The following is a 21,303-nucleotide window of genomic DNA, read 5'->3' as shown; positions in this document are numbered from 1 at the left end:
ACAGCCTGACTAGGAAGGAAATAGATAAGAGCTTCTGAAGTTAAACAATTTTATTAAACATCAAGTGCTTTTTTCACCAAAAAGAAATTAAAATCATTAGTAAGGATTATTATAAGCATTCTTCCCTAAACATAAAACTTTCTTGCTGGGAAATAAAGGCTTTAAATGATACACTGGACCAGATGGACATCACATATATATTCAGAACATTCCATCCCAAAGCAACAGAATGCACATTCTTCTCTAGTGCACATTGAACATTCTCCAGAATAGATCACAACCTGGGTCACAAATCAGGGCTCAGCTGGTACCAAAAGACTGGGATCATTCTCTGCATATTTTCAGACCATAATGTTTTGAAACTAGAACTCAATCACAGGAGGAAACAAATACACAACCTAACCTTACACCTAAAGGAGCTGAAGAAAGAACAGCAAAGAAAGCCTAAACCCAGCAGGAGCAGAGAAACAATGAAGATCAGAGCAGAAATCAATGAAATAGAAACCAAAAGAACGGTAGAACAGATCAATGATACTAGGAGCTGGTTCTCTGAAAGAATTAATAAGATTGATAAACCCCTGGCCAGACTTAACAAAAAGAAAAGAGAAAGGACCCAAATTAATAAAATCATGAGTAAAAGAGGAGAGATCATAAACAACACCAAAGAAATAAAATAATAAGAACATATTATGAGCAACTATATGCCAGCAAATTAGACAATCTGGAAGAAATTCATGCATTCCTAGAGATGTATAAACTACCAAAACTGAACCAGGAAGAAATAGAAAACCTGAACAGACCCATAACCAGTAAGGAAGTTGAAGCAGTCATCAAAAATGTCCCAACAAACAGGAGTCCAGGGCCAGATGGCTTCCCAGGGGAATGCTACCAAACATTTAAGAGGAACGAAAACCTATTCTCCTGAAACTGTTCCAAAAAATAGAAATCGAAGGAAAACTTCCAAACTCATTTTATGAGGCCAGAATTGCCTTGATCCCAAAACCAAAGACCCCATCAAAAAGGAGAACAACAGACCAATATCCCTGATGAACATGGATGCAAAAATTCTCACTAAAATATTAGCCAATAGGATCCAACAGTATGTTAAAAGGATTATTCATCACAACCAAATGGGATTTTTTTCCTGGGCTGCAAGTTTGGTTCAACATCAACAAATCAATCAATGTGATACAATACATTAATAAAGAAAGAACAAGACACATATGATAATCTCAACTGATGCAGAAGAAGCATTTGACAAAGAACAGCATCCATGTTTTTTTTTTAAAGATTTTTATTTATTTATTCGACAGACAGAGATCACAAGCAGGCAGAGAGGCAGGCAGAGAGAGAGAGAGGAGGAAGCAGGCTCCCCGCAGAGCAGAGAGCCCGATGTGGGGCTCCACCCCAGGACCCTGGGATCATGACCCGAGCCGAAGGCAGAGGCCTCAACCCACTGAGCCACCCAGGTGCCCCCAGCATCCATGTTTGATCAAAACTCTTCCCAGTGTAATGATAAAGGATACATACCACAATATCATAAAAACCATCTATGAAAAACCCACATTGAGAATATCATTCTCAATGGGAAAAAAACAGAGCTTTTCCCCTAAGGTCAGGAACAGGGCAGGGATGTCCACTATTACCCTGCTATTCAACATGGTACCAGAAGTCCTACCCACAAAAATCAAACAACAAAAAGAAATAAAAGTCATCTGAATCATCAAAGAGGAAGTCAAACTCTGACTCTTTGTAGATGATATGACACTTTATGTGGAAAACCCAAAGACTCCACTCCAAAACTGCTAGAACTCATATAGAAATTCAGTAAAGTGTCAGGATATAAAATCAATGCACAGAAATTAGTTCCATTTCTATACACAAACAATAAGACAAAAGAAAGAGAAATTAGGGTGTTGATCTCATTTACAATTGCACCCAAAACCATAAGATACCTAGGAATAAATCTAACCAAAGAGGCAAAGAATTTTTACTCAGAAAACTATAGAATACTCATGAGAGAAATTGAGGAAGACACAAAGAAATGGAAAAACATTCCATGCTCATGGATTGGAAGAATAAATATTGTGAAAATGTCTATGCTATCAAGAACAATCTACACATTTAATGCAATCCCTATCAAAATACCATCAACTTTTTTCAAAGAAATGGAACAAATAATCCTAAAATTTGTATGGAACCAGAAAAGATACTGAATAGCCAGAGGAATGTTGAAAAAGAAAACCAAAGCTGACAGCATCTCAATTCCAGACTTCAAGCTCTATTACAAAGCTGTCATTAACAAGAAAGTATGGTACCGGCACAAAAACAGACACATAGATCAGTGGAACAGAATAGAGAGCCCAGGAATGGACCCTCAACTCTATGACCAACTAATCTTCGACAAAGCAGGAAACGATGTCCAGTGGAAAAAAGACTGTCTCTTCAAAAAATGGTGTTGGGAAAATTGAACAGCCACATGCAGAAGAATGAAACTGGACCATTTCCTTACACCACACACAAAAACAGATGCAAAATGGGTGAAAGACCTCAAGGTGAGACAGAAATCCATCAAATCCTTGAGGTGAACACAGGGAGCAACTTCTTTGACCTCAGCCTCAACAACTTCTTCCTAGAAACATCACCAAAGGCAAGGGAAGCAAGGTCAAAAATGAACTATTGGGACTTCATCAAGATCAAAAGCTTTTGCACAGCAAAGGAAACAGTCAATAAAACCAAAAGATAACTGACAGAATGGGAGAAGATATTTGCAAATGACATATCAGATAAAGGGCTAGTATTCAAAATCTATAAAGAATTTATCAAACTCAGCACCCAAACAACAAATAATCCAATCAAGAAAGGGGCAGGAGACATGAACAGACATCCCTGCAAAGAAGACATCCAAATGGCAACAGACACATGAAAAAGTGTTCAACATCACTCGGCATCAGGGAAATCCCAAATCCAAACCACAGTGAGATACGACCTCACACCAGTCAGAATGGCTAAAATTAACCAGTCAGGAAATGACAGGTGTTGGCAAGAATGCAGAGAAAGGGGAACCCTCCTACACCGTTGGTGGGAATGGAAGCTGGTGGAGTCACTATGGAAAACAGTATGGAGGTTCCTCAAAAAGTTGAAAATAGAGCTACCCTATGACCCAGCAATTTCACTACTGGGTATTACCCTAAAGATACAAAGGTAGTGATCTGAAGGCGCATGAGCACCTGATATTTTATAGCAGCAATATCCACAATAGTCAAACTATGGAAAGATCCTAGATGTCCATCAACAGATGAATGGATAAAGAAGATGTGATACACACACACACACACACACACACACACACACACACACACACACATTGGAAAACGATGCAGCCAACAGAAAAACGACATCTTGTTATTTGCAATGACGTGGATAGAACTAGAGGGTATTATGTTGAGCGAAAATAAGTCAATCAGAGAAAGACAGTTATATGATCTCTCTGATACGAGGAATTTGAGAAGTAGGTTGGGAGGTCGTGGGGGGAAGGGATGGAAAAATGAAACAAGATGTGACCGGGGAGGGAGACAAACCTTAAAAGACTCTTAATCTCAGGAAACAAACTGAGGGTTACTAGTGTGGGGGTGGGAGGGATAGAGTGGCTGGGTTATGGACATTGGGGAGTGGTGCTATGGTGCTATGTGCTATGGTGAGTACTGTGAATTGTGTAAGACTGAAATTTCATGGAACTGTACCTCTGAAGCAAATAATACATTATATTTTAGTAAAAAAACCTTGCCGATAAAAGGTAAAGAAACTGGGAAAAACAGCACATGCAACTCAAATATATTTTATCAGTTAAAAACAAAAACAAAATTTCAGTTATAAAAACAGGGTTACAATGGAAAAGAAATAATAATCTGAACTGATTCATTAGTATGATGCTACATATTGACAAAGATTCTTTGCTTAACAAACCTCAGGCTCTGGAACCTTCCCCTAAACCCATCTGTGCATTTTCTTGCAAAATTCAGTTTTTTTTTTAAATATTGTATTTATTTATTTGACAGAGAGACACAGCGAGAGAGGGAACACAAGCAGGGGGAGTGAGAGAGGAAGAATCAGGCCCCCCACCAAGCCGGGAGCCCGATGCGGGGCTTGATCCCAGAACCCTGGGATCATGACCTGAGCCGAAGGCAGACGCCTAACGACTGAGCCACCCAGGTGCCCCGCAAAATTCAGTTTTAACAGCAACCCTGCTAAGTCAGTTTAACCAGAACTTCCCATGCTTGATATCTGATCACCTTTGATAGCTGATGTCTGACCACCCTGGCCTGTCTTGAGAAAAGAATCCTGTTAGGCAGGTTTAGCCAGAATCCCCCTTACTCCTGAATTTCCTCTTAGTAATTTTCCATTCACTGACTCTCCACTCAGCTCCTTGGCTGTAATTTCCCACTTGCCCAAGCTGTATTCAGAGTTGAGCCCAGTCTGTATGGCCCACTATAAAATCCCATTACAGTGGTCCCCAAAGCTAGAGTGATGGTCCTGAATCAAGTCTGCCTTACCATCTTTAACAAGCTGTAATTAAATATTTTTTCTTTAACAACATTTCATAGCAAAAAAGGTGATATTATCAATTTTTATAAGAACATGAACAGGCCCTTTTGTAATTGTTATTTTATCAGCCAAGAAATAAGCATGTAGTTGAAGTGAGTTTCAGCATTTTAATGTATCTCCACTTTCAAGGAAGAAGTCTAAAATCAACACAAGGAAATATTTGGAGCTTATATTTTCCATGCTACTCTTTCTAGTGATTCAATGTATTCCAAGCAAATTTCTCAAATGCAAGTTCAAAAACTTGTGTTGACAGTGAACCATAAATGGTACAGGCATTTTTGAGGATTTTTTCAGTTATATTTTTATTTCAATTTTGTATCATTCCTCTTGCAAAGTATGGAGAATTTTTTTCTCAAAGTACAGAGAATTGACTTCATGTACTGATAGCCCAGCCTTCTAGATAAAATGGGCATTAAGATTGTCATTGTTTTTAAAGTAGAAACATTGCTCTAGCTGAAAGAAGGGCATTTACTGAAATAATGCTGACAAGATCAACACATCCAAAAGCAAATTTTTAACATGTCACTAATCATCCACATATTTCTCTAGTCAATACAATCTCTAACACTATGGAGAAAAAAGAAATAACATTTGTCCTTGCTGACAACTCCCCAGATATTAAAACCCAATTTTTACCCTTATATGATCATTTTTGGAAAGGATGTTTCTACATTCACAAAAATGTTTATGCAAATATTTGCACTCTTTGTTTGTGACCATGTGTTTGAATTACAAAAGTATTTGTACATAGTTAACTCAATGTGCTTTAACATATTTGAAAATTGCTCACACTTTTTCCTTTAGACCAGTTGCACAGCTTCTGTGACATATACTTGATTTAAACCTCTCAGCAAAATCAATTTAAATATAGATGCAGTTCAAATATTTTATGTTTTGAATGTTTCACGAGTCTGAAACTGCCAGAAAAAAGGCAAAAAACTGTTTTTAATGCTTTTCACTAAACTGGAAGCATCACAGAGTAGATGGTTTCAAAATCAGAAAGATTTTCCTTTGCATAATAGATGGGTAGTTTTATTTTATTATGGTAATATGAACATAACATAAAACCTAATATCTTAACCATTATTAAATATACAGCTCAGTGGCATTAAGTATATTCATACTGCTGTATAACCAACACCACCATCCATGCCCAGAGCTCCCTGAGTGGATTATTAAGTTCCTATGACCAGTCATTCATAAATAAATATATTTTAAACTAAACAAAATAAATAGACATGTAAAATCTAAAATGGGGGAAATGGCATGTAAATGAAAATCTATAAATTATAAATTTTACTCATGGAATAAGGTACTTTTATCTGTATAATTGGTCACTTAAAATGGGGTTTATGATAGTCAAAGAGTGGGTACTGAATGGAGACTGATAATCTTTCATACACAATTTCAAAACCATATATAGTTAGTGAGTTTCTGTAACACACAAGAACAGTTAACTTGTGTATCATTGTGGGTAACTATTAGAAGGCATAAGTGATAAAGGGCCTTTGCTTGAACTGATGCATTTCACAGGGAAAATAAAATGGCATTATCTACTACAAAATCTGAGAGAAGGATTTACTTTGTAAATGCTGTCTAGACTATTAAAAATAAAATTGATTAAAAATGCTGGTATGTAATAATCAAAATATTATGTGCAAATAATTCTTGGCCCAAGGTGCTCTAAGATGGTAAATACAATTTTGAAAGTCTCATTTATTGACTGTTTCCTTTGCTGTGCAGAAGTTTTTTATCTTGATGAAGTCCCAAAAGTTCATTTTCGCTTTTGTTTTCTTTGCCTTTGGATACATGTCTTGAAAGAAGTTGCTGTGGCTGATGTCAACAAAGTTACTGCCTATGTTTTCCTCTAGGATTTTGATAGATTCCTGCCTCATGTTAAGGTTTTTTTTTTTTTATTTTGAGTTTATCTTTGTGTATGGTGTAAGAGAATGGTCGAGTTTCATTCTTCTACATATAGCTGTCCAATTTTCCCTGCACCATTTATTGAATAGACTATCTTTTTTCCACTGGATATATTTTTCTTGCTTTGTCGAAGATTATTTGACCATAGAGTTGAGGGTCCATATCTGGGCTCTCTACTCTGTTCCACTGGTCTATGTGTCTGTTTTTGTGCCAGTACCATGCTGTCTTAGTGATCACAGCTTTGTAGTAAAGCTTGAAATCAGGTAACGTGTTGCCCCCAGCTTGGTTTTTCTTTTTCAACATTTCCTTAGCGATTTGGGGTCTTTTCTGGTTCCATACAAATTTTAGGATTGTTTGTTCCAGCTCTTTGAAAAATGCCAGTGGAAGTTTGATTGGGATGGCATTGAAAGTGTACATCGCTCTGGGCAGTATAGACATTTTATCACGTTTATTCTTCCAATCCATGAGCGTGGAAAGCTTTTCCATCATTTTTTAAAAAGATTTTATTTATTTATTTGACAGACAGAGATCACAAGTAGGCAGAGAGGCAGGCAGAGAGAGAGAGGAGGAAGCAGGCTCCCCGCTGAGCAGAGAGCACCACGGGCTCACTCCCAGAACTCTGGAATCATGACCTGAGCCGAAGGCAGAGGCTTTAACCCACTGAGCCACTCAGGCGCCCCTCTTTTCCATCATTTTATGTCTTCTTCAATTTTTTTTTTCATGACTGTTCTGTAGTTCCTTGAGTACAGAAACTTACCTCTTCAGTTAGGTTTATTCCCAGGTATCTTATGGTTCTTGGTGCTATAATAAATGGAATTAATTCTCTAATTTCCCTTTCTATATTTTCATTGTTAGTGTATAAGAAAGCAAATGATTTCTGTCCAGTGATTTTGTATCCTGCCACATTACTGAATTGCTGTATGAGTTCTAATAGTTCGGGGATGGAGTCTTTTGAGTTTTCCATATAAAGTATCATGTCATCTATGAAGAGAGAGTTTGACTTCTTCTTTGTACAGCAAAGGAAACAGTCAACAAAACAAAGAGGCAATCCACAGATGGAAGAAGATATTCACAAATGGCACCACAGACAAAGGGCTGATATCCAAGATCTATAAAGAACTCCTCAAACTCAACACACACAAAACAGATAATCACATCAAAAAACGGGCAGAAGACACTTCTCCAAAGAAGACATACAAATGGCTAACAGACACATGAAAAAATGTTCATCATCATTAGCCTTCAAGGAAATTCAAATCAAAACCACATTGAGATACCACCTTACACCAGTTAGAATGGCCAAAATTGACAAGGCAAGAAACAACAAATGTTGGAGAGGATGTGGAGAAAGGGGAACCCTCTTATGCTGTTGGTGGGAATGCAAGTAGGTTTAGCCACTTTGGAAAACAGTGTGGAGATTCCTTAAGAAATTAAAAATAGAGCTTCCCTATGACCCTGCCATTGCACTACTGGGTATTTACCCCAAAGATACAGATGTAGTGAAAAGAAGGGCCACCTGTACCCCAATGTTTATAGCAGCAATGGCCACAATTGCCAAACTGTGGAAAGAGCCAAGATGCCCTTCAACAGACAAGTGGATAAAGAAGATACGGTCCATAGATATAATGGAATATTACATAGCCATCAGAAAGGATGAATACCTAACTTTGTATCAACATGGACAGGACTGGATGAGATTATGCTGAGTGAAATAAGTCAAGCAGAGAAAATGAATTATCATATGGTTTCACTTACTTGTGGAGCATAAGTATTAACATGGTGGACATTAGGAAAAGGAAAGGAAAAGTGAATTGGGTTTAATCGGAGAGGGAGGCGAAACATGAGATACTGTGGACTCTGAGAAACAAACTGAGGGTTTTGGAGGGTAGGGAGATATGGGAATGGGTGAGCCTGGTGGTGGGTATTATGGAGGGCACATATTGCATGGAGCACTACATGTGGTGCATAAACAATGAATCTTGGAACACTGAAAAAATTAGTTAAGAAAAATGAAAGTCTCATTTACCCTTACTCTCTACTGTCAACTATTTTCTTGAAATACATCTAAAATATTGTTTATCCACTTGGAATAAATCAACTATTTCCAGGGCACCTTGGTGGCTCAGTCAGTTAAGCTTCTGCCCTGGTCTTAGATCATGATCCCAGGGTCCTGGGACTGAGCGTAGCATCAGGCTTCCTGTTTAACAGGAAGCTTGATTGTCTTTTCCCTCTGCTGCTCCCCCTCCTTGTGCTTTCTCTCTCAGATAAATAAAATCTTAAAAAAATGATTGTATCTTTAAACAATATCTCCCTAATTACCCCTTCTGCTTCTGGTAACATTTCCAGAGTAAGTTTAGACTGTTAGATGGACAGTAGAAATACATTTTTATTTTTTGTATGTCTATGTATTGGGATGGGATTAATAATTATAGCATTGTTAATAATCACGGGTACATTGTATCACCAAATATCAGAATTAGAACCCTCAAGATCATTAAGTGCATTTCCTATCAAATTTCATAAAGCAACAGAATGAAATCTGTCACAAAAGCCCAATATTTGCTAGTGATTAAAGTAGCATGATTGTACTGAAAGCCCATTCTGTACCCTTGAGTTCTTTGTGAGCCCTTCCTACGTCATTGAAAACAGAACTATTTCACTAAAGGAAACAAATTTCCTGACCCATTCTTTCTGACTTTAAAAATCTAGCAGTCTATGCAGATGCCATGCTGCATGTCTTGGAATGAATTCTGGTTTTTGCAGCCTTAAGGAGAGCATCACATTTATATCAGTGTCAGGCTGAATGCATCATCAGCTGCACTAGATAGTGATCAGCCTTTATGCAGAAAGAGCAGCCCAGGAAAAGCAGTAATATTTTCACATATGTACACAAATATTTACACACAGAACTTGGTATCACCCACCCCCACACACCTACATGCATGGAAATGCATCACATTTGTTATATGACAAAAATGGCTTTCAGGGGCATTAAAGGAAGTGAGATAACTCAGAGAAAGACAAATACTATATGATATCAGTTATGTAGAATCAAAACAAATTAATGTTGTAAAAAGAGACAGTAGAATGGTGATTACCAGAAGCAGAAGTGGTAATTAGGGAGATATTGTTTAAAGATACAAACAAAGACTAATCTTAACTGTTCTCAACATGAAAATGAATGATAAATATGTGACATGATAAAGGTGTTAGCTAAAATTACTGTAATCATTTTACAGTATATAAATATATCAAGCCAACATGGTGTACACCTTAAATTTATACTATATTATACGTCAGTTATATCCCAATTTAAAAATTGGCTTTCAGGAATTCCTATTTGTATCCCTTTATTTGACTTGTCCATTCATCATTCATTTATTAAGTACCAATCATGCATCAGAAAAGATGAAAGACATGGACCCTGATTGCCTATTAGGTACCTCCTTCTTTCAGAACTGTCCCTTAAATACAGCACTACAAACCATGCTGAAGAGGTAATCTTAGGTACCCCACAATCCTATAAGATACCCCCACTCTTCCAGTTGATGAGTATATGACAGAAAGGTATGTTTAGCTGACTCAGAGGGAGGTAATCTCCTGATTGGCCAATTAGTTAAGTTTTTCTCCTGAGTCTTAAGACCTAAAGAATAGAGGCAAATGATAATGGTGGCTTAAATTGACTCTCTGAAATAGGTTGTCCTGGGGAGACAGTAGGGAGGCATTTGGCAATTCATATGCTGATGAGGAAGCAATGGGGAAAAAACAGGGAGTCTACAGAAAGAAGCAAGAGAGTGGCAGAGAAAAAGGAAGAAATGAAAGACCACAAGACCCCAGAGACACCATGGGAGAAACTTTTAAAACTGTATGTTATTGTGTTAGATTAAATGAGCTAATTTTTCTTGAAGCCAAAAGACTGTAACTAAAGAAAATATAAGAAATATGTTATTTCTTGAGTGATTGAATTATGGATGTGATTGAATTATCTTGAGTAATTGAATTATAGATGACATGGCAACTTTTTTATTTTCTTTAATACAATTTTTACATTTCCAATTTTTATACAATGATTCTCTGTGGCATTTACAATTAGATTAATATTCATTCATTCATTCAACAAATATTTATGGAGCATCTACTACATGTCAGGCCCTGTTCTCATTTCTGAATCTATCACATTGAAAAAAAATGGATGAGGTCCCTATCTTATAGATCATATTCGAGTCTATGATTTACCACATTCCTTCCTCATGCCTCATTGTCCAGGCATGCAATTTTCTAGAGAACCAAATGACTTCAAATGACTTGATTTGGCTTGCGTGGAAGAGTTTTATGTGTGTGCATGTTTCTTAACATGGAGTTTTTAGTGAAATAGGCAGCTGCAAACTAAAATTTCTCCTAAAAGGTTATAAAATCTTTTGAAGGAAAATGATAATAAATAAATATATAAATACAAATAAAACCATAGACTTAAAAAAAAAATTCTGTTTATTTATTTTAGAGATGGGTGTGGGGAAAGGCACAAGCAGACTCCATGCTGAGTATGAAACCTGAGGTGGGGCTTGATTTCATGACCTTGAGATCATGACCTGAGCTGAAATCAAGAGTTGGATGCTTAAGGAACTGAGCCAGCCAGGCTCTCCAACCATAGATTTTTTTGGTGGGAGCCCTATTGAAGTTTACTCAGGTTACCTTCCATGCTTGGTTATTTGAGTTGAATTCCTATTGATGAAAAATATGGCTTACCTTATGAAGGTATTAGAACAATATCTTGGGAATTCTTAATAATACAGTCTGCTTCCTATCCACATCCCTCCCCCCAATTTTTTGGTAATTTTGGTTTATATCAACCAGTCTGGCAATATTTTTTTAAGGAAGCTGTAGCTGTTTCAAATACATTGCAGATATTTCCCTTTGAAAAGTGTATACAAGAACAGAACAAAGACAGCCTGAGAAGATCTAAATCCATATTTCAAGAAAGTTATCTGACTTGGAAAGCTTGAATTTGCTTTGCTATAATAATTTCTTTTCAAGGACAAAGAGTCGGTACAAAAAGATACAACTTGCTAAGTAATATTACGAAGAGTGCAAAGTGTAATTACAGTTTTATCAGTAAGACATGATATTCTTCAAATAATTTTTGAAAGTAACAACAGGATTCTACTTGGCTCTTTGATTCATAGTGTCCTCCAATACAAGCAGTTAACCTGCAATTGTCTATGGGCATATGCATATCTAAAGAAAAATACTGGGAAAAAAACTCTTGAAAATGAAATACACCCATGCATAATATGCAGCAATTTATCTTGAAATTGACACAGAAATGGGGTTAAGGGTTTATGTGGGGTTTTTAAATGTAACTCACACCTCCCTTTCCTCTCTAATTGCAGAGAAAGGACAAATCTGATGAGCTTCAGTTTTCTTTGTAGTCAAACATAGATGCAATACTACATACTTCCATCTATCAAGGAAGACATATGTACTGTGAATATTCACTCAATATAAATTTGCCTGTTTCAGACTGGGACTTGGGTCTGGTGGGGGAAAAAAGTCTCTCCTTAGTCCCTCCCTATTAATATCATTTACCTAAAAGGTTTGCTTTTTTTAAAAGAGAGATGGAAGAAGGGGTGTAAAAGAAAGAAAAGAGCCATTTGCGGAACATTTAGTGTGTGTCAGGCACTCAACAGTGTACCTGACATCCATTTTCTCATTGGATCCTCTCAACAATCCATTATGCCAGTGTTATTGGTATCCCTGTTTTACAGATAAGTAAACAGAAAGTAACTTCCTCAAGGTCACAAGGCGATAATGGAAAGGCTAGGACTTGAATCTTCAAACCCCTACTCTAAACTATTATGCTATGTGGATTAATGTAGAAATAGCATACTTCTAAATTTATTCGTTAACTATTTGTGACTACTTTTTTGTACATACCAGATACCGGAGTGGGAGCTACAGAAATGAATAGGATAGGGGCGCCTGGGTGGCTCAGTCAGTTGAGTGTCTGCCATTGGCTCAGGTCATGATCCCAGGCTCCTGAGATTGCACCCCGCATTAGGCTTCCTGCTCAGTGGGAAGCCTGCTTCTCCCTCTGCCTGCTGCTCTCCCTGCGTGTGCATGCTTTGTCTCTCTCTCTTTCTCTCTGTCAAATAAATAAATAAAATCTTAACAAAAAAGAAATGAAAAGGATATATTCTCTGCCCTTGAGGAACTCAAGGTCCTCCATAGATGACTAATATATTAACAAATGAAGATGAAGTGGGATAACCATAATATCTACAGGGCATGTGGAAATACTTATCAGAAGACAACTCACTGGGCTTGGTGGCCGGAGAGTAACATTTGAAGACTGACTTGAAGGAAGAGTGGTTGTTGAACACACAGAGGACAAGAGGAGTTCAGACAAGTGCTGGTAGGGAGGATACACTCCAGGCAGAGCAAATGCCAAATGTGAAAATATCTTTTAGGTGCTACTACTCCAAATCTATTTAGTGTAACAGATCACTCACTGAAAGCTTAGTGGCAGAGGTAAGGCTAGAACAGTCCACAGGTTAGGAAAGGGACACAGTGTAATGAAATGTTCCCGTGAGATAAAGAAACTGCTGTATATCGCTTGGTTACAGACTCCATCATGGTTTTCTTCCTTTCAAAACTGAGTATTAAGCTGCTGTTACTTAATGAACTCCATGTGCATTTTCTTTGGGGAAGGAGAAGTAAAAGTAAGCAGACGGAAATGTTAGGAACTGCCATTACCATGTCTATGGTATACTAGAAGTCAGCCTATAAGGTTTTCAAAACAATAAGCTTTCAAAGAAGTGGGTCCTGTCACCAAGTAGGGGAAGACCCTCTACAAGGTGAGGCTGTGATTGATCACACTGCCAAATCCAAGGTGATGCCTCAGCATTTACTATTTATATGGGCAGAAAGTCATCAGCAGCCTGCACAGCACAGGAGAGAATACTTAAAGGGAGTTATAAGGAAAAGGTCTATCAGTTGAAATAAGTTATTATTTTGCAAGCTAAAAGGACACTTGCATTATTTATAGCTTATATAATAATCCATCCACTTGCAATAGCAAGGAAAGTACTGGAACTATTAGCTCTAAACTATTGAGAATATTTTCTTTTCCTGTTTGGGAAGATCTAGACATAAAACATGTATGTACAGACATCTACTTTCATGTGCTCGGGCGGACACACAGATACACGTTTCCTTCAGAAGAGAAGGGCCTCAGTCTTCCTAGTTTATTTTTTCCTCTAAAGAAAAGTGAAAAGTTGGCCACTTGTAAGAGATCTCTAATTTAAACTTGGGTACTTTACTTTCAGCTTAGTGAAGGAGTTGCCATGGTTATATAAAAGGGAAAACATTTTTAAAGCCTATTCCTGGAGAGTTATGTATGGTCAGCAGGAATTCTTCCTTGGTGAAAATGAACTCAGGGCTCGTTTGGGGGTCATGAGGTGAGTTAAGTTTTCTGTTCTTCATTTAACTTTTTCTAATTTAACTTTATTTTGTTATCTAAATTGGCCAAGAAAGGGTCATAAGTGAGTCTTGATGTAGATTTACTCTCAGCTGTTTGCAAATACAAGTCCCGATTTTCTCACGACCTGGATATTAGTCAGAGTGAATAGAACGAGCTCAGCATATCCTAAAGAAAAGATGGTCTCTGGCTTAGAAAAAAGTTATGCCAATGACTATATTAGTAAAGATTCTTTTAAAATCTATTAATTGCGTAATCCAGTGATTAGAACAAAGTGATTTTTTTCCTTCCTGGCCCACTCCCCAAGAATACTTTTTTTTTTTTTTTTAACATTTACACAATTCTTCACAGTCTCATGGCTGTATTGGTCCAGTCCTGAAGTAGTCAGTATAGACGGGCTATTGTAGTAAATAGTTCAAAAAATAATAGAGACTTAATAAACTATTGTGGTCTGCTCCACACAGTCAGTAAAGACTCAAGGCTTCTTCCATTGAGTGACTCCACTGTCCCTTAAGGCCTAAGAGAAATCCACTTTTTCCAGTTTGAAAATGAAAGAATATGCAGAAGATCATATGGGAATTTTTTGGAGTTAGCCCTGAGTGTGAGGTCCATCACTTGAGTCCACATTCCATTTTCCAGAGTTCAGTCAGACATTTCCAACGATTATGGGGAGGATGGGAAATGTAGTCTAACTATGGGTCCATTAAAAAAAAAAAAGAAACAGAATTTGATGAACAGATAGTATTTTCCCTAATAAAATCCCTTTCCAGTAACTGCTTTGCTTTGGGGGCAGGTTATTAGATTCTGGAAACATACTAAACAACATAGTGCCTATAGCTAACAATACTGTATTATATACCTAAAATCTGTTAAGAATTAAGGATAGATTTTATGTTAAGTCTTCTTAACACACATGCGCACACACACAATAGTGATAATAGAAGAGGGCAGGAGGAAACTTTGGGAGATTATGAATATGTCTTTGGCTTTGATGGTGGCAATGGTTTCAGGGATATATACTTCACCCCAAACTCATCAAATTGTACATGGTAAATATGTACAGCTTCTTCCATGCCCATCATACCTCAATAAAGCTTTTTTTTTAAGATTTTTATTTATTTATTTGACAGACAGTGATCACAGGTAGGCAGAGAGGCAAGCAGGGTGGGGGGGAAGCAGGCTCCCCGCTGAGCAGAGAGCCCGATGCGGGGCTCGATCCCAGGACTCTGAGATCATGACCTGAGCTGAAGGCAGAGGCTTAACCCACTGAGCCACCCAGGCGCCCCTCAATAAAGCTTTTTTTAAAGAAAATTTTCACTGATCACTCTTTGCTATTCATACTTATGCTTACTCAAGAAGAAAAGGTAGCAACAGGGTAAATTTCACCTTTAAAATCTGACAATGCCATGCTATGTTGAGATTTTGATATGGCAGTTTGATAGTCTAATAGAATTACAGCATTTAGGCTAAACAAGGCAGAAATTATAGTACCAAATATGGGAAAAATTCATCAGAGGCTTTATCTGAATTTAATATAAATTCTTATAATAATAAAATAAACATATAGAGTAGTTTTTTTTTTTTTTTTTGTTCTAGTCACACACAGATTGTATGGAGAATTTGATGATACCTGTGGGCTCTCTCCTCAGAAATGTATATATACACATATAAACAAAAATATCATGAATTAAATTTCAAGAGACTAGCATACCTTCAGTTAAGAACAGTTGCTTTAGACAGACCATATACCAAAGCATTTTAGGACACATACATTTTCTGTGACCAATGCAGGTTACATGGCAAGGGGCCTTAATTCCTCTGGATATTATGTTACATTAATCACTAGTATGGAGAATATATCGATGCTAATCTAGGAAAGGGGTCAACAAACTTTTTCTGTAAAGCACCGTATAGCAGATATGTTAGTCTTTTCCTGTCACAACTACCAAATTTATACCATTGTAGCATGAAAACAGCTAGAGACAATGCCTAAACAATCAGATGTTGCTATAATCCAACAGAATTTTTTTTACAACAAGTGGCAGGCCAGATTTGTTCTGTGTGTCATAGACCCCTGGTCTACAGTAATGACCCTTGGATGTCCTAAAGTCCTTACCAGGCGATCAACCAAAGCTAAGTTTGAATTTCTCAAGGGTGTAGATCTCACTATTCTCAAAGAAAAATCCTTACACATTAGAACAACACTGGATATTACCAATGAAAGCAACTTTGCCACTCTTTTCTCAAAATGTCAAATTTTTTTAAAAGATTTTATTTATTAGACAGAGAGAGAAATCACAAGTAGGCAGAGAGGCAGGCAGAGAGAGAGGGAGAAGCAGGCTCCCCGCTGAGCAGAGAGCTTGATGCAGGGCTCAACCCCAGGACCCTGAGATCATGACCCGAGCCGAAGACAGAGGCTTAACCCACTGAGCCACCCAGGAACCCCTCAAGATGTCAAAACTTATAATTAAAGATTGCTTTCATTCAAATAATATTTCTATGCATTTATGTACAAGGCCAATACAGCATTGGAAGACATAGTTTTGTTAATTGAATAGTCTCACTTTTAACATAGTGTATTCTCATACTAATACTTTCCCATTGAAAATAAATCTAGGGGCACCTGGTGACTCAGTCGGTTAAGTGCCTACCTCTGGCTCTGGTCAGGATCCTGGGGTCCCAGGATCGAGCCCCACATCACTCTCACCACTCAGTGGAGAGCTTGCTTCTCCCTCTCCTCTCTGCTCATGCTCTCTCATTATCTCTGTCTCTCTCTCTCTCTCTCTCTCTCTCTGAAATAAATAATAAATATTAAAAAAAAATAAATGTAATATATATTAGAAAAATGGCTAATACTGTGTCAACTGTTAGTGCTGATGAACAGACTGCCAATTTAGTTCACATAAAAGGATAAGTATATCCTAAAGTGGGGCTTTCAGGAAGCAGTATGTACAGAAAGAGACAGAGATCTAGGCAGACATGTTGCATGGAGGCTGAATAGGCTATAATGATGGACACAGTATATGCGCAACATGTTTCTACCCAAATGTGTATAGAGTAGGAATGCAACAAAGTAAACTGGATACTACAACAGAAAGACAACATATGAGGAGAATTCCTATCCTCACATACAGTAGAAAAAAAAGCAGTATTCGTAGAAAGAAAAGAAAATGGATCTAGGGAAAAGGCTAGGAAGAAAAAGATCTAAAGAGGATACATAATTATGAAGGCTAAGATCATATGATTTGTAATTCCATGGATGAAAGCCAGGCAGAAAAAAAGAAGAGAGAATTATGTACCAAGAGAACTATAATGCAGGTATGAAGCTCTGCTTATGGAGCATGAGTCCAGATTCCCTGGAGAACAGGTAGCATAACTCACATAGAATATCAAAAATAAAAAATAAACCCTTTATGTGGGTGGTGTCACATTACTATGCCCAAGAGGAAGAAAACTGCATGACTTTTGGCAAAAGTGTCTATTTATAGACAGAGGGAGACTTTTAAAGAAACACCTGAGAGAGGCAGAACATTCTTAGACTGAACTGGGAAGATCAGAAAGTAGACAAATGATGGTACACTGCAGAATGCGACCATAAACTTTCCCCAGGAATAAGCTAGGAAATGGCTCAGAAACAGTACTTTTGGCTTTAGATGCAAAGGAATAATAGATAAAAAGTGGTTTTCTCGGAAGATTAATCTGACAACAATGCCAAGGCTAGATTAAGGCGGGTGTGTGTGTGTGTGTGTGTGTGTGTGTGTGTGGCAGAGTCTGGAAGCAAGGATGTATTTCAGAAGACTATTGTAATGCATGGGATATAAGGGGATAGGGATCTATGGAAAGGCGGTTACAGTGGAAATGGAAATGAAGTCATTGTAGAAAACCACATGCAAAACTTAGAGCTATATTAAACTGAAGATGAGCAGGACAGAAGGACAGGCTCTTATAGCCTTCATCAAATATCCTTATACAATATCCTTAGCTGATTTAACACATGATTAAAAAATCCACTGGTCGAAATTCTTACTTGGTTCAAGTATACAGGATTACAGAAAGACAATGAGCTATCAAAAACTACGATCACATTTGGACTGAGAAGTATGAGCCACATTAATTCCAACTTGCCTCTACAGCCCTTCCATCTCTCAGGTAGTCTTTCTGAAAATTAGGCTCACATTCTCTCACTGAGCATTGACAAATCTGACCACACATAAATTAATAACTGTAATTTAATAATTAAGTTATAGTGCCAGCTATTAGTCTTTATTTTTCTAGGGAAAAGAAAGCAACTGGAAATATTAGAATTTGGAGGAGACTCAAAGAAAGTACTTTCTTTCATACTTCAGCAGTTAAGGAAATCTTTGGTTGTGCTATGGCTGTTATGCTGACAAAAAAGTACATGAGGCCAGGTAGTATTTTGAAAATTCATAAGAGAAATACATAAAGAAATTTCATGAGGTTAAATTATAAAGCAAAGTTCATAAAAATCAATTGTAAATTATGATCCTGAATGTATTTTATTTGCTGATCGCAAAATTAGGTCATTCTCTAACATGTTGCCAAGTGTTAAAAATAATTACTTTGGATATAAAAATGCATTGCACTTTATTTTAATGTATTTTATTATTTATCATATATGTTCTCCTGATTTCCCCTCAATCTTTGAAAAAAAAAAAAAACAGAGAGAGAGAGAAAGGGAAAGAGAGGTTAAGTGAGTCATAAGAGATCCAATAATGAGTTATATAGAAATTAGGTAAGCGTGGAATTCCCGTTCCCCTTCCTCAGAGAGGTGTTGGGTGAACTGCAGCTCTAGCTGGTTGTACTCATTGGACTGCCAATTTAACTTACAGAGTTCTGATCCAGAAATCCCTTGAAACAATACATCTAATAACTGCTCCTCAGCTTCACATATCATCACCATCAACAAGCAGAGTGAACTGTTAGAAGCCAAGTCTCCAAACGTTTTTCCAAAGACTATTTTATTGCTAAGAATTCTCTTTGTTCTTTATCAGATTTGCCGGTCATTTTGTACACTGTCTCATCGGTTGCTAATTTTGTTGCATTCATCTTTTATTTCTTTTTAAAAAAATTTTTAAAGTCAGTTAGCCAAAACTAATTAGTATATCATTAGTTTTTTATGTAGTGTTCAACAATTCATTAGTTGCATATAAAAAAACCCCTTTTCTTCCTTTAAACATGTGCTAAATACTGACTTCACATTATATACACGTGAAGTCTTAATGTGTTGGAAGCATACATACATGTATGTAAAAATTCTCAGTTACATCACTTGCTTCCTCATGTGCTTGGTGATGCTTTACTGTGACTGAAATTAATTGTTCAGAATACTGAGGCCCTAAAGTGGAATTGCTTTTCTCCAGAGAGAACTGGCATCTCCTTCTGCCAGAAGACAAGGAGTACTTAGAAATCCTTGACACCGTAGCCTTCTTCGGTGGTGCAGAATTAATACAGAAGTCTCCTTTTCATTTCCCACATCGTGCAGGGGGACGTGAGGGCAGTCTCAGTTCCAGACATACAACTGACTTTTGTTCACAGAGCAAGCCTTTCACATTTACTTACCACTCACCTTTAGAAACTTCAGTTCACTGATTTTTTTAAATTAATATCCTCTTTGAAATCTTAGAGGCTTTCAATGCTTTCATGAAACATGGTGGTTCTTTAAAATCAGTGTATTATAATTTATCCATAATCTACTTTTATTTTATTGGGAGAACCAATGACTAAAGTAGAATTTATTCTAGAATTTTGGGTACTCCAAATTTTATATGCTTACAACAACTCATAAATGAGCTATACTTCCTTGGTAGATGTCAGGCTTTGGGGAGAAGGCCTAATGTTAAGCCTATAAACACAAAGCTGAGGAGATGAGTCACAGAATTGGACCTCACTTTTTACCACTGTTACATTGTCACAATGATATTTATGTCTTTTATTTGGTTAATGCTATAATTTAGCAATATATGAGCCACTTTAAAGGCATATATATTTTTCTTCTTTCCTTATTTATTTTTAACTGCCTTGTCCTCTATGTTCTTGCATGAAGTGCAGCTGCAGTATCTGGTAGTAATATATAAGAGAAAATGTTTTTATGACATTCTCTATTCAAGGACATGCCAGACACAAACCTAAATAATTCTGATATAGGGCTGACTATGATAAGTGCTATGATAGCAAGTATATAAAGACCAAATGGCAGTTTGGGGGAGAGAGAAGTTCACCATGACTGATGAGAGATGAATTAATGTGTTCTCTTGTATTTTATTTATCATTCCAAAATTTAGGAATATATTTTATTGATTTTCTAAAAAATGAAATATATCTTTCATCTCTTTCTCTTAAAATTATTGTGTAGATTTTTTTTTCTGAACCTGTTTTTACAAGTTCAAAAATCAGTCATTTTTTTCTTTTCTTTTAATCTACTTAAAATATCAATAATTCATAACTGACTAAATATGTGACTTAAACCAACTCCTTCCGTATTATAGATGTTCTGTTTCTAACTGCAGTGAAGCCTATAATACAGTATACTAATTATTTGAACAGAAATACATTTCTAACACTTCTCTGGGTTTAAGTGATTTTTGTATTTAAGTCCTACAGACCTTAGCATCATTACAGGTGAGATCAACTGAGAATTGGAATAGGAATTGGTTTTAGCTCTTATTACTAGAAGCTCTACATTGAGGCTTTCCTTAGTAATCTACAGAATGGCCATAACAGGGGTTGGATCCTAAAATGGGGGAAATTGATGTCCTTTACAGCCATAAAACCATAAATATTTTCCATTTCAAGTCTTCTCTTCCCTCATTTAATCCTCAGATTCTAAGTGCAATGTCAGTGTATATCTACCATGATGGGAAAAAAAAGTCCAAACAGAACATGTCTATAAGAAAATCACTGTGATAATTTTTAATTCTATAGTAAAATATAGGATTATAAACTTGATTATCTTCTATGACCTTTATTATATTTCAATTCTTAAAAAAGGAATCCTAAAATTTCTTCACTTTGGCTCCACGGCTCATATTTTATCAACTACAATACCAAAGGTCCACTGAATTTCCCAAAACAAATTAGGACTGTGTAGCAAGAAAAGATACTGATATGCAATAGCTCTGGCTCTGTTTTCCAATTAGCTGCAAGTAGCCAAGTCAACTAGGTGCAGTGGATCGTAAAAAATATATATATATAGATGGGACGCCTGGGTGGCTCAGTTGGTTAAGCAGCTGCCTTCGGCTCAGGTCATGATCCCAGGGTCCTGGGATCGAGTCCCACAT

The sequence above is a fragment of the Enhydra lutris genome, unplaced genomic scaffold (assembly GCF_002288905.1).
Source record: "Enhydra lutris kenyoni isolate GAN:26980312 unplaced genomic scaffold, ASM228890v2 scaffoldscaffold65, whole genome shotgun sequence".
NCBI classification, from domain to species: Eukaryota; Metazoa; Chordata; class Mammalia; order Carnivora; family Mustelidae; genus Enhydra; species Enhydra lutris.
This window is presented reverse-complemented; position numbering follows the sequence as displayed.